At 39.9% G+C, this 12,845-nt stretch overlaps 1 protein-coding gene across 3 annotated transcripts in view; it reads left to right on the top strand.

Moving 5' to 3' along the window:
- PLEKHG1 (pleckstrin homology and RhoGEF domain containing G1) overlaps nucleotides 1-12,845 on the top strand; it is a 101,297-nt gene that overhangs the window by 33,017 nt on the left and 55,435 nt on the right. The gene's annotated exons all lie outside the window — the stretch shown is intronic.

Raw genomic sequence — 12,845 nt, 5'->3', positions numbered from 1 at the left:
GCTGGCTAGTTTGTGGGATGTAGTAACCTAACAAGGCATTTGTATTCTCCTGGTGAGCCAGATAAGTTTTTCACATTATTTTGAAGACTGCTTCCCCTAGATTTTGTAGGGCATCTGGATAAACCATCATTTTTAGCATCTCTTCCTGGACAGCTGTAGGAGACAAATTTATCCAGACTCTGTATTCCTTTTTTTATCTTCCTTTGTGTGTGTATCCAAATAAACAGGCTAGGTTCATGGTAATTTATAACACAAAGAGATTGCTGCAAATGGAGAATAAAATTCTTGTGTAGATAAAAACTTAAGAGGTCACATTTTAAACTAATAATAATTCAAATGACAATGCAGAGGATAGTAAATGTGTGTGTTTGATGATAACTTCTGCCTTCTCTATTGCTTCTGTCAAATTATGTCTATACAGGCTGAGCCAGATGTCTGTACACTGTAAGGAGTAGTAGATTAAGTTGTCACACAGCATCTAACATATTTCCATTTCCCCCCCCTGAGTGGGTTGTAATGGGACACTCTGGACCACCGGAGTAGCTAATCTTCCCTGCTCAGCAGGATCCTTTGTCATGAGTAATATTACTACAACCCTCCACACCATCCTCTGAATACAAAAAAGTCACTCTGGGAGGGGGAGAACTTTTGATCATGACATGCTGTTAAAAATTGTAGCTCAGGTATGGCTTATATATTCCATTTTGATCTCCTTGGTGTACCAGAGTCCTCTTGTGATACTCCCATAGAAATTCTATCCCACTAGAGTGGCTTACTGTAATTCAGAATCAACAATATCATAAAATATAATAAAAGACATTGATAAACCATGATTATTTATAGCAGATACTTGAGTAAACGCGTATCTAAATAATAATGTCTTTCCCTACTGCCAAAAGACAGCCTGAGAGGGGACATCCACACTTTATGAAGCAAAATGTCCCACAATATGGATGCAGCCATTAAAACAGCTACATCGCACAGAAGGACCTCTCCACATATTAGGGAACAAACAGGATGGTATGGGTAATCATTCAGCTATCTGAAGGTAATTGTCAAAGTTTTGAGTTGTGTCTGAAAAAAATGGCAGTGGGCACAGAGGTTGCAGGTGTAACATGGTCCTTGCTGCTGCATTCTGGATAAAGTGTGTCTTCTAAAGGTTTTTCTAAAGCACATTGCACTAATCTGATCTTGATTTAACTAAGGCTCTCTTTCTTCTTAATTGGTCTGACTCTCTTGGAACTGGCCACTTTTGCCACCAGGTCATCTAGATAGAAAACTGAGTCTAGGAACACTTTCAAATGTGAACCTGATTTTTCAAGATGTGTTTATGTGTGTGCATTCTCATTCAAACCAGGCAGAATTCTTGTTCCAAAGCCATCTCCCTCCTGATCAGGAGCATGTGTGTATTGTGTGGATTCACCTTCTGTTTCTTAGTGCTCATCCAGCTCATTAATTTCTCCAGGTTTCACTTCAGAACCTCAACAGCTTTCCTTTGTATTAGGTTGAAAAGTGTAAAAGTGTAAAAGTGCTACATGTCACCTGCATATAGACAATGAACACATAGGCGCCGACTCCATGGGGCTTGAGGGGGCCCGAGCCCCCTCAAAAATTCGTTTGGGGGGGCTCCGCCCCCCCAATAATCTCCGGCACCCCTCCAGCAGAGCGCCATCGCCGCCCCTCCCCCAGCCCAAAATGCACAGGGAGGGGCGGGCTGCATGCCTCCTGCCCTCCCTCCCGAGCAAAAGCTCCACCCAATTTCCTTTGGAGCTGATTAATAGGCGCAGCACGCTCTCCCCTATTCGCTCACGAGGAGGCGGCGCCACTTTATTTGCATATTCATGAGCTTATTTATTATTCATGAGCTTTCCCGGGCCCCCCCAATATTTTTTATAAGTCCGCGTCCCTGAATGAACACCTTGAATTATTCTTCCCGTTCAATGCAGAAGATGTTAAATAACATGGGCCAGAATCTGTCAAGTTTTAAATATGAATGGTGAAGGCAGAGAGGCAGACATATTTAACAACTATTCTCTAAATTTGGGCCTCTCTTTCCGTACAGGTTGTCCAGAGTTCAAGCTCAGAATTCAAACTTGGGTCCCTAGTTGTTTTTGGACTACAGTTCCCATCATCCATGACCACTGGTCCTGCTAGCTAGGGATGATGGGAGTTGTGATTCAGAAACAGCTGGAGACCCAAGTTTGGGAAACACTGCTCGAGCTGATGTAAAACTTAGTTTTGTTGAAGTGAGTGCATAATGGCATCTTGCTCCTGGAACACTGTAATAACCTTTCCAGAGTCCAGATATCAGGGAGAGAGACCTCCAGAAATTTATTACTATTGTTGCTATTACTTCCAGGGCAGGTAAGTGAGCAGCTGGGAGGGAACTGGGCAGGGAGAGAGGGTTCCTTCTCTGGATAAATTTACAATCTACACTGAAGAACAACTCATGAGGCCGTCATAAGCATTGCAAGTTGTTATTTTTTTTCAAATCTGAAAAGTATTGGCTTTGGTGCTGTTACCCCTCCTTTGGTCTGCTTGTAGAAATTACTCCCACTATACGGTAATTGTAGAGAGGTCATTTTTCAAGCTAATCCATATACATTGCTTAAGAAGAGGCATTTGGGCTGCTATCTTAAAGCCAGCGTTCAAAACTTCCATTGTTCTAGGCACGTTTTGCGACAAGGAATTTCATTTGCGAGACCCATTTCTGAGCTCTGGGCGCAGTATTGCACCTAAGGTTTCAGATTAAAACTGTAGAGTGGAAGAAAAGGAGGACCTTTTTCTGCCTCCCCACTTCCAGCCACTCTCTGAAGACTGGAGAAGAGACCCTCTTTTAAGAATACAGTGGTGCCTCTCAAGACGAAATTAATCCGTTCCGCGAGTCTCTTCGTCTTGCGGTTTTTTCGCCTTGCGAAGCAAGGCTATTAGCGGCTTAGCGGGTATTAACGGCTTAGCAGCTTAGCGGCTATTAACGGCTTAGCGGCTTTAAGAAAAAGGAAACAAACTCACAAGAACTCACAAGACTTGCGAAGCAAGCCCATAGGGAAACTCGTCTTGCGGAACGACTCAAAAAACTGAAAACCCTTTCGTCTAGCAAGTTTTTCGTCTTGTGAGGCATTCGTCTTGCGGTGCACCACTGTATTAGTGAGGCAGGCAGGGGAAGCATGGCTTTGGGTTTTTTGCAGTCTTCAAATGAGGACTAGACCATGTGAAAAATGAATATAAGATTTTAGCTGCAGTTCGTTCATTTTCAGCTTTGTATCCTTGTTATAAAAAAGTGGGCCTAGACATTCCATTGTTGTGCCCATAACCTAGGCTTAAGGTGCCATTTAGCTCCTAGCTTTCATAGATCAGTTTCCAACACTGCTTAGAATATTTGTGAAAGTAAAAAAGACTGTGATAAACAAGTTGAATGTGAAAACCTTGTGGCAGGTATTTTGGGGTTCAGCTGTCTTTGAATGTGCTACAATTGAAGGAATATCAAAATTATATAGTGTTTGGTGCACCCTAGATTAAACCAATTTTAATTTAAGTATTTATAAATAGAATACAAAACAAATATTTACTTGCGTTTACATCATGAAGTCTTGCTGGTTATGCCCTGATGCATGAAAACAAGTGTTGGGCCTTAACCCTTCAAATCTGCTCAAGAAAGTGAGTTGGCTGAAAGAAGAAAGTAACACCATCTTCCATAGGTTTGTTGCCAAGTTGGATTACTTGCCATGCATTTGAAGTCCTGAGGAGAATATTAATGACTCTTTTAAAATGGATCTTTAAAAACACAATGGTTACCATGAGTCCCAGTTGGCTGGTGTCCAGCTGGAGTTCAGCATTCCAGTCAGCTGTGAGCTAATACTCCTTTTAATCATGCCTGTAAAATCTGAATGGCCTGTGAGTTTCAAGGTGTGTGTGACTTTATAACACACACCCACAAACACACAAAATGTGTGTGTGTTATATAATCTTTGTTAGATGGGTGGTGGGACTGAAATATTCAGTGTTCTGAAATATTTCTTAAAAATCCCAAACAGCATACACCATAAATCATAGTGTGTAATATATAAGCACATTTGGGATCTATAACAAAATGTTGCATTGTGGAGAGGTCTCCTGTACAAAGTTTCAGTCATCCATGCCTTTTTCCAGGATACTCCTTCCCCTCTGGATATCCATTTCGCTTTTCCAGCAGTCTGGCACAGGCAGTATTCCACAGCCGCTAATTGTGCTCAGAAGTTGGGGATGTATTCAGACACAAGCCTATTTGCGTGAGTTTTCCATGAAAGTTAACCCTTCCTTATCTTGAGATCAGTTAAAATCCCTCCCCATGCTAGACAGAAGTGCTTTTGGTGGTTAAGTATTGAGAGAAGTTGCCTGATTTGCTTTATTTTTGGCCTCAAACGTAATACAATTTTTTATTTTAAATAGCTGTATGAAAATCCACTCTCTCACCTGCTAAGCAGATTTATTCTTTTGTACTTATAGTAAGAATCAAAGAATTGTAGTGCTGGAATTGACCCTGAGGATCATCTAGTTCTTTGCAATGCAGGAATGTGCAGCTGTCCCACATGGGAATCGAACCTGCGACCTTGGTGTTCTTGGCACCATGTTCTAACCAACTGAGCTGTCTAGTGTAAATATTAAATAAGGAGAGAGTTTTTAAAGGGGCTTGTTCACAGATACTTACTGCAATCTAGAGTACATTAATATATTTGGAGTTTTATGTACCAGTTGTATTGGGTGCTTGCTTGTCATTTATAGATAATAATGTTTCTTGGTAGGAGACATGAATCCTTAAATCACTCTGGTATCACATGCTGATATCAATGCCAGCACACGGGTTTGGCGAATGGATTATTGCTAGTGAAAGGTACTAAATATATGTCAGATGATACATATGTCAAAGTGCAATGCTAAATACCTTTTTCTAAAAATAGCCATGAATTTACTATGTTGTTTACCCTTCTTAGCAGCAATTTGGATTTGTATATAGGTGGCTAAAAATAGCTGTCACTGATGAAAGCTTCCACGTGTTGTAGATTCCGACTCTCCTCACATGTTTACAGAATTCCTAGGCAGAAGGCACCTCTGAAAAAAATATTGTGTGACTAGTCTGTAAATGATGTGATAATCTGATTACTACATATGCTGATGGCTTGTTTGTTTTTGTTGTGGACATGGGGAGGGAAGCTGTGAGCATCAGTCTGTGAAATACCAACAATAGCATTGTTCTCTTCATTAAACAGCCTTCTACAAACAAATTTTGTAATGCATGATGCAGCCCTGAGCGTTTCATTACAGTCAAACCTCGGGTTACAGACACTTCAGGTTGTGTTTTTTCAGGTTACGGATGTGCTGAAACCTGGAAGTACTGGAACGGGTTACTTCTGGGTTTCAGTGGTCACGCATGCACAGAAGCACCAAATCGCACTTTGCGCATGCACAGAAACACTGAATCGCAACCCACACGTGCACAGACATGGTGCTGTGGGTTGCAGATGTGCCTCCCGCACGGATCACGTTGGCAGCCTGAGCGTCCACTGTATTGCAGTTAGCTGCCAATTGTTATTCTAAAGATAACCAACTAGATCTGATATTGAACAAATTATTGGAGGCTAAGCATTTTATACGTTCCTTTAAACAAATCTAAATAACACAGCTCATGTGTTTTCACCTGTTACACATCATGGGTGATTTGGAAATTTGTTATGCAGCTCTGTTGTTTGGAATTCTTTGCTTCAAGTAAGGATTTTTGCTGGATAAAATTGCTACCACATGAAGGTGTTTTTAAAAACAGTTTATTTTGACATCCTGTCAATTCTACCATAGAGAACAATTTTTAAATTGTTGGATGTCCCACTTTCCTCTTTGCCAAGTTTTTTATATATATATACACATGTTTGTAGGGTTTCTTTATTTTCCATTCTGCTTTATTTCTGAGTCGAAAATGTAATGCAAACAAAATGGAAAAGAATGATATAAAAAGGGTTGTTAGCTGCTCAAATAAACATTTGTGTTCATGCAACACAGTACTTTGTTCTCTGATTGTGATTGGCTTATTTTAGGAAGGTTTATCAGAATCTTTTAACCTTTAGCCCAGGGGTATGGAAGCCGCTGCCCTCAGGCCAAAAAGCGCTTTGCTATTGTGTATTCAATTGTATCTCCTTTCTCTGCACAAACTACTAAATTAAAATTAAAGCAGAGGTGAAAGTGTCTCGCAAAGAGGCAGATCTACATTCCTTACATAATGCAAAAAAAAAAAAAAAAGGTCCATGCATTTTGCAATTGCATGCAGGTTTTCAGTATGCAATTGCATGTAAATTTTGAAGCTTTGGATAGCTTTAACACGGGACTTGCAGTTCATCTTGTGCATTGCTGGTGTTTGCATTCCTTTGCTGAGTTTACTGAGTTCATTTTGCGTGGTCAGGACAGATAAAAGTGCTTTTTGTTTTAAAAACACCAGATAAATAAATAACAGAAGTTGAAACTTCACCAGATTTCCTAAGAATTTAATACATTCATACCTTGGAAGTCAAACTGCTTAGTTCCCGAACGTTTTGGCTCCTGAACATTGCAAACCCTGAAGTGACTGTTCTGGTTTGCGAACTATTTTTGGAAGCCAAACATCCGGCGGGGCTTCCGATTGGCTGCAGGAGCTTCCTGCAGCCAATCAGAAGCCGTGCTTTGGTTTTCAAACGTTTTGGAATTCGAACGGACTTCCAGAACGGATTCCGTTCAGCTTCCAAGGTACGACTGTATATGCTTCTATTTCCCCCTTCCCAACTTTTTTTCCACTGAAAAACGAAAACAAAAAAACAGGGAAATGTTGTTTTCGTATTACCTCATTGAAGCACATAATTGCCTTAAACAACAACAACTAAGGATTCTTTTAAAATAACAGCAACATTAGCCTTCAGTAGCCTTTTAGTGTCCATATCCTGTAACATGGCGAAATTTAATATTACTGGAAAAAGCCTTTGGTGCCTGCCAAAATACTAATTTAGCCCCTTTTTGACAAAGGAAGAAGGAATGTTGTAACATATTTCCTGTATTAAAAGAAAAACTTTTCAGAAGAAATCTCAAGTGTGTTTTAAATAAATTCTGTCTTTCTCAATTTGAAGTCAAGTGGTAAAGTTTGAACTTGTTTCATTCCCTTAGCTATACACATAGTAGTTAAATGAATAAATGCCAATTGCTCTGGAAAGAAGACCCCATAAGGCCTGATAAACCCTAAATTTAGAGAGATTACTAGAAGGAAATAGTTGTGTTAAGCTTCACTTTTTTTAATTGGCTCCCTGCGGTTTGAATTAGCTTAAAAGGGGGGAATTGTTGCTTGCTGGCAAAGTAGGAAGGCAGCCAGCTTTGATGTTTTATAAGCAATAAAATATTAATAGAAAAGCATATGTTCTTTCTGTGAGATTGGTCAAACAACTAAACTGTTATTTCTTCAGCAAATCAGGCTTGGAGGTATAGTCGCTATTACGTTAACTTTCAAATTTAAGGTGAACTGGCAAGCTGATATAGCAAACCATAGGGGTGGGAACCTCAGAAAATCTCCATGCTGGATTTGCCCCTCCCCCCCCCCCAAAGCTCCAAGGTACACCCAGTGTTTTCTTTAAGTAATTGACAATTGTAAGACTTAAAATTTACTAGCTTTTTTTGAAAACCACAACAGCTAATTGTAGTCCTTTTACTTGGGCTTTGGGTTTGTGTGTGTAGGGAATATGTCTTCCCTTGGTCCAGTTTACTATTGGGATGAGCAGAGTTCTTTTTCTGCCAAACTATATTTGCAGCTCAATTCTCATCCCACTTAAGGGAGAATGAGGAAAATAGAGTAGATGGTGGCATACCAGTTGGGTTGCTGTAAGACATAGAATCATAGAATAATGCAAAAGTCAGATCCTGTACCCATAGTATTAACTAGTTCATATTTATTTGAAGCTTCTTTTTTGCAGTAAGGTGTGAACTGGGTCTTATAGCAGAAAAACTGTGACAGGAGGTGCTGTATATAGAGAGCACCTAAGATTCGTATCCCGCCCCCCGTCCTCTTTTGCACATATTTGCATGGAGGTACATATAGTTGGTTGCCAATAACATGACAACTTTTCTTGGTGCATTGTTACTCATACCCTCCAAGTGACCCTATTTTCCAGGGAAAGTCCTGGAAGTATGAAAGCCATCCCAGCTTCTGATCTGATCCCAAAATGTCCCTATTTTTCCCACCAAGCTCGGGATGGAGAATGAGCTGGTGCTTGTTCTGAGCGATGGCAGCAGTAGTGGCTGTGACACACCAGCTCTGAGAAGCAGGCAGAGGGCAGGGACACCCTGGGCATGAAGAAAGGAAGAGTCTTCACACACACACACACACACACACACACACACACACACTCACACTGTTTTCTTTTCTTAAAAAATGTTTAGGGGTACTCTCATTTTTCTACTCATATTGAAATATGAGGCAAAACTTAGATTCACAAAATATTTAGGGTATGCGTACCCCTGCGTACCCCCAGAAAAAACTTGCCCCTTTCTAAAATTTATTTATTGGCTTGTGTTTTTCTTTTGGCAAATCTACCAATGAATATAATAAAATTAGGGTTCAGGGGTTTTCAGAATCATGAAGGGTGTTGGTGCCAAGGCCCATTGGTGTAGTGGTGGTAGAAATGCTCTGGCTGAGGGACAAAAAATGAGGGATCAAAGAGAGACAGTTTGGGAGGGGAGTGAGAAATGTCCCTATTTTCATCTGAGGAATGTTTTGGGGGTATATGATACTAGGCCCAACCATGCATTCATCCTAAATAATGCAGAGGTGTGCCTTAACAGCTGCATATACATAGATCCGGCATATCCAGCTTCCTGAGACTGGGTGGTGAATGGGATTCTCCCCATGAGACCAGTATTATTGAAGGCTAGATCCCTCAGTCCAGATCCCCTGGACACAACTATGTATCTGTGTTTAAGTTGGCATTAACTGCTATGATCCAACTTTTATCTAAAAGATTGGGACCAGCCCAAGAGGGAAGTAATATTTTAGATTAGTGATAACTGGGAGGCTTCAAGATGGGTCTTCGTTGCTGCTCTTCACGTTATTTCAATATTTGTGACTCAAGGGAAGTGTTAGTATGTGTGAACTGGAGGTACTAAATCAAACCTGATAACTGTTCTTTGGAAATCTTCATCTTTTGTTACTTTTAGTTCCTATGGAGACAGCACAAACAAAAATATTAGCATCTGCTTTCATCTATAACTTGAGGTATAAAGTTCAACTTCTTTTGCTGCATCTTGACTATGCAAGTTGATGCTTATTTTTCAATTGAACTTGCAAATTCTGGCAAGTTTCCTTTATTCTGGAGGCATTTAATTATTGTGTTTGGCGGACTGACTTTGATACATGGAATAAACTAGAATTCCAGTTCAAAGATTCTGAGCTAGAGGTATTTTAGCCATCTGCCAAAAAGCAAAATTATTTGCTGCTTTATATTTCAGCCTTGGGAAACACAATTGTTACAAATATTCATTTAGGGTATTGGTTTCAGTTGTAATAGGTATTGCAAGAGTTCTGGCTCCTTTAAAACTCAGACATTGTGCATCGCATCCTGGTTCCTTTGAAATCTTATATCTAAAAGTTAAATGGATATTCTAAAGCCTCAATGAAGAAATTTTACTTAGTCCTATGTAAAACATACCCCCCCCCTCCCCATTTTTCTTCCAAGGAGCTCAAAGTGATGAACACAGTTCGCCCCTTCCCCCGTTTTGTCCTCACAACAACCCTGATGTAGGTACATCTAAGACTCCCTAAGAACATAAGAGCCTGCTGGATTAGGTCAGTGGTCCATCTTGTCCAGCATCCTGTTCTCACAGTGGTCAACCAGTGCACAAGAGAGCACTCTCTCCTCTCGTGGTTTCCAGAAAGTGGCATTCAGAAACAAACCGCCTCCAGCTGTGGAGGCACAGCATAGCCATCATGCCTAGTACTCATTCATGATCAGTGGACAGCATACAGGGTCAAAAGGTTGTTGCACATCGTATCTGAATGAGCTGAGATATGATTGGCTGAACATGGCCATTCAATAGTCCAGGGATGGGAAACTTGTGGGCCTCCAGATGTTACATACCAGCTCTCATTAGCTTCAGCCAACATGACCAAGAGTAGGAGCTGGTGGGAATTGTTGTTCATCAACATCTGGAAAATTACATGCTTCCACCCCTGCAACAAGTAACAGTAAGACTTATCTTTTGATGGTAGTCCTTGTTGGTGATAGTCGTGTCCTTAGGATCACTGTGAAGGCTTCTTGTGTTAAGGAAACGGTGCTGTCATCAAGACCAAGCATCTTTTTTGAGGTCACGTCAAGGTTTAAGAAAGGCTCCTGTGACAAGTCATTGAGGAAACCTTGCTGGTAATGGCTTTAACATCTGATTTATTTTCCTTTAATTCTAATTGCATCTTGCCTTCACAAGATTGGACAAAGATTACTCTGAACAGTAAAAGAAAGTATGAAGGTAGACTATTTGCCTTTGTTGTGTTCTTAGAATACATTTGTCCATCAGTTTAGGTAATGGATTGAAAATTTGAAAGAATAAGTAAACACCAGTTTTAAATCAGCTAAAGTGATAGCTGAATGGCAGTGTGTTCTGTTCTACCTGTTCAGACTAAAGAACCTGAATCTATGGTATGGATCAAAATGGGATCAGTCATTTTAATCTCCTAATTGAGTATTTTTAAGAATTGTCTGGTGTCACTCCTCAAACAACAATCCCTCCTGGACTGGATTTGTCATTAATCTTTCACCGCAATGTAGCATGTAATGATGCAAGATATTTTTATTCGCCAAGGAGCTTCCTCCTGACCTCAGCTTGAAGTTAGCTGATATTTTCAAGTATCATGCCTATTTATTATACCACCCAAATAGCACTGAGTAGAGCTCTTCTGTGTGCTTGCTTTTTACATTTAAGGCCATGCAAAGTTCAGGTTAAAATAATTACTGAGTATATTTGAGAACTGAGGAAAGAAAAACGTGATGGTCTTAACATTCCAGCACAGGATTGTGCTGGGACATCCACATGATTCTTATCTAAAGTCATCACTTTTTTCTTTCTCAACAAAATAGCCCTGAATGTAATATCCAAACATTTCTCTCTTTTGGTTACTTTTGTAATAATTCTATCAAATATGTTTAGCCTAAACACTGGTGGCTTATTTAGTTTGAATACAGAAAGTTTATTTTGTGATTAAAGAAAATAGCATCCCACCCTTCTCTTCCTGATTTAAGTGCACTATTGTGACACTTGCTAAGCTTGGTTAAAACTCAGGTTTGAGGGTATAATTTTAGAGAATCCTATTCCTCTCTATACAGCGGTGCCAACTTGAATAAAATATTGGGGGGCCCAGGTATAATTGATCACAAGATGCAGCGTGCACACAAACACCATTTGAATGGCAATGCCCATCAACTTTGGGGCACAGCCCCCTCAAATGTTTTATGGAGGGCAATGGGACCTCAGCCCATAGGAATTGGCTCCTATGGACTAAACCAGGTTGTGAAAATATACTATCTGGTTGTCACAAGTTTTTTTGGCACCCAGGGCAGATTTGGAATTCTGAGATTATGACATAGGCAGCAGTCACCAAACAAAATGTTTTAGACTAAAATTCCCCTCAGCCCCAGTCAATATGGCCAGCAACATTTGGAGAGCACCAGGCTGGGCAAGTCTGACTTAGTCTAACACTCTCTAAAAAGTTACCATTGACTTGGTTTTTTTGCCACCTAAAGGCAACTATTTATCTCCCCACTTTTCCAGCAAATGTAACAAGCAAAAGAACATTCAAATAAACTTGTGTCTTATGACCAGTTTACTGAAACTTGGAAACTTTCTTCAAGTCTCAGTGCTGAACTTTAGATTTCATCTATACACAAGACATTTGTGTTTTACAGGATTTTTTGTTTTTGTTTTTCTTTGACTCGCAAGACTTATAGAACATTAAATCACAGCAATTTAATATGTTGGAAACTAACCTAAACTCACATTTCCTAAAACCTTCTACAGAATTCTTTCAGTGTGACAGCAGTTAAGATAAAAGTTAATAGGGAAATTACACAGATAATTTTTCCAAGAAGAATAAAGCTATTCTTTAAAGTATCCTAAATAAATAAAGTATCCTAAAATATAGACAGAGCTAAGCAATGAAATGCACGACTGTAAAACATATGAAAGGAAAGCTGTTCCACTGTGATTTATATTGTAAAACCATATATTTATTAGGTTTGTGTCTTTCCTTGTTAAGGGAAAGGGGGCTCGTTTTATTAGCACAGCATACCTTATTTACATTGTGTATATAAAGGACTGTGGTTAATGTCAGACTGAAACAAGTGGTTGTCCATAAATTGCAATGTATGTAAAATATAAAGATTTCTTTGATGGTTGATGCTGTTGATTATGGAACTCCCCCTTCGTCAGTTCCTGAAACAGTCAGGAGAAATGCCTGAGAAAATCAGTTTCTTTAGCTTTATTATCTTCAATCTCTTCCCCTGTTTTACTCATGTTGCTGCTGGCGAGAGCATATTTGATATTTGTGTGTGTGTGTGGTTTTATTTTTAAGAGTAGCCCATAAGAGTAGTCATAATATTTACTATATTAGAGCTGGGCTAAGTGATTCGTCACATAGACCTCCTTACCTTTCCTGTTTAGAGTTTGCATTGAAAGACTGGCGATGGGATGAGGGTTCTTGCTCTTCCTTCTTGTAAAGAACGAGAGTGCTGCAGAGCTGCAGGCTCAGAAGAATTTTCCCGGCAGGCTCTTTCCCCCTTTTAAGCTTTCCACTACTTTTTGAGGCCTGCAGTGATGGC

This window comes from Podarcis muralis, chromosome 3 (genome assembly GCF_964188315.1).
Source record: "Podarcis muralis chromosome 3, rPodMur119.hap1.1, whole genome shotgun sequence".
In the NCBI taxonomy this organism is placed as follows: domain Eukaryota; kingdom Metazoa; phylum Chordata; class Lepidosauria; order Squamata; family Lacertidae; genus Podarcis; species Podarcis muralis.
The sequence above is the reverse complement of the archived record's forward strand: the minus strand, read 5'-3'. Positions and strand labels throughout refer to the sequence as shown.